Source organism: Anneissia japonica, unplaced genomic scaffold, assembly GCF_011630105.1.
Source record: "Anneissia japonica isolate Jap-2015-1 unplaced genomic scaffold, ASM1163010v1 scaffold287771_len54443_cov95, whole genome shotgun sequence".
Lineage (NCBI taxonomy): Eukaryota > Metazoa > Echinodermata > Crinoidea > Comatulida > Comatulidae > Anneissia > Anneissia japonica.
This window is the reverse complement of record NW_022708251.1, coordinates 24,080-26,685: the sequence shown is the minus strand read 5'-3', so window position 1 is coordinate 26,685 and position 2,606 is coordinate 24,080.

Genomic DNA, 2,606 nt, shown 5'->3' with positions numbered 1-2,606 from the left:
GTATATATATATATATATATATATATATATATATATATATATATATATTGTTTTGTGGGTGGAGAGAGTAACCAGGGGTAAATGTGTGCTGGCAGAGTAGTGTAGTTAGTATTGAGATTTAAGAGCAGTGGTATTAATAAATAGTGTATTTTATATTGGATTCAAGATTGGACTTCACCCATCACCTTTATTTCCATTGGTCGTTCAATTTCTAATTTCCCACCAAAAGATTTTTCCCTCAAAATCTATGCGGACCGATAGGTAAGCGCTCATTGTGCTGTAATTTGTTGTGTACGAACTCGTATAGGTGTAGGCGGATCGATTTAGGCTAAGCCAAAATTTGTCCAGGCCGGACCAATATTATCCAAGGAGGACTGATTTTGGCCGGCCAAAATCAGTACCCCGGACAAATTGTAGCCCGGGCTAATTTTGGCGTGACAGGCCTATCAACCTTAAACTTATCAAATCTTATGATAGGCATTTTTCGTTTTGACTACGCGGCCAGTCTACTACAAACTAATAGAGCGTAACAGATATCTGCGCATGTTCACAAACCTTACTGGCTAAATCGGCGTTGTGACAGCTTCCGCGACTACCCCAATTTCTGAATTTGGCATAGTGGCGACTACCCTAATATTGACCAATCAGATCACCGGATTGTTTGGCAAACTGCTGGTAACTTTTTTGTTGGGGGTTGCAATTTCATCGCATCCGCGATCGAGCATTTTTCGTTCAATAATGAATTAATTATTAAAACAAGTGAGTAATTAAATGTTTTATAAAGGCCTATACATACAATAAATGAGGAATTTCGGAATAGTCACAACATATAATTAGGTAAATCAGTGGATAGTGAAAAAAGGACCTTTTAGCCTTAGGCCTAGGCTAGCCTAGCCTGCCTTGTCAATGTCAGGGAGGGTGGATTTCGGGTAGGAGAAAACACATTATCTGGTGCCGCTAGCTGGGCATCTGCGCCCATGGTGTCGTGTATCAAGCCTTGCTATATAAATACCTCTGTTTTAAATTGTTATGTACATTTATTTTGTACATCATCGTTGCATTTGGCAAATTGCCAAAACAGGCCTGACACCCCTCTTCTCCCGGTTCCCGACTCTCTTGACACCTAAGCTAGGCCTGGCCTGTAGGCATAGGCCTAGATACTAGCCAACAGCGAAACATCACTCAGTGTTTTCTGGAAACTTTTTATTTTGTATTTGACCAGTGTTTTTATTCACATTTCTTTTTTCAAATATAAAACAAGGGAACATTGTTCCCTGGTAATAAAACTATGGTCGACAAACTCCTCTCCGTAGGCCTACGTACGTGTGGTGCGTCGTCGTAGTCGCCTTAGAAAAACAACTCTTGGTGTAGTACGCGAACAGTGTCTTGGCGTTGCCGTCACGGTCCATTAGTTCGTAGTAGACTGGCCGCGTAGTCAAAACGAAAAATGCCTAATGATAATAATAGTGCTACACAATCAGCCTGAAATTTACTTGACCTGTATATCTTTCTACATGTTACTTATAAATTAATCTGAATAAAATAAAATAAAATATACCTATTTTATTTTGTCATTTCATGACATACCATTAAAGGCAAATCAATGACATCATGAAATCATATTTATCAAACAATATATTTAATAGTTACGGTAGAATCGGTTGGCGCATCGGTTGTGGCTTCGACGTAGGCCTACTCCAAACCTTGAGGTCAGGAGTTCGGAACTCTCGTTGTGCAAGTCACTTGTCCTTGGGCAAGGCACTTTATCTACGTTGTCTCTCTCTACCCAGGAGTATAAGTACCATAGGCGTAGATCCCGGGGGATGGGGGATATATCCCCCCCCCCAATATTTGACAAGGGGGGATGGTCTAGAGTATCATCCCCCCATAATATGTATGGGATAAAATGGAGCTTTACACACTTCAAAAGACTGTCACAAAAATAATTTGCACTGTCTTATGCGCTTACAAAGATGAAAATTAGCATAATGTATTAATGTTGATAACAAAATTATTTTATCTGGTACCAATCTAAGCTCTTCTTTCCTTAGATGTTAAATGTGCTTGCAAAGAGAGCCACATTTCAGACTGAAGGGTGTGTACGATATCAGTTATGTTATGTCAATTCCAAGGTTATATCGGTTGATGAGGAATTTATCGATTAGGCCTATAATAGTAAATTGCTTCAATTTATTTTGCAAAAACAAGGTTTCCAGCTTCAGAGGAGGTCACGTCCCCTGTCCGCACAAGAGCACACATTGGCGCTAACACCAGGCCCGTAACAGGGGTCTTGGGTCAGAGTGGGTATTTATTAATTGTATTTTTTATTTCAACCATCTTTAATTCTAATTTCGTCGGAATTAATGAAAACTCCCTAAAATGTGCAATTTATAGAGGAAATTGGCCTACTGTAACAAGAAATGCGCGCAAAGAATTTGAGAATTTTAGGCACTTTCAGAGGATGCATTTGTCTTATCTTATTTATAATATAGGCCACACACGTGTGTTTGAAACTAAATATAAGCATTTTCATCAAGGTTTTATTTATTACAAACATATTCTTTCAACATCCTTACACATTGAGGCCCTTCTTTTAGGTTAAAATG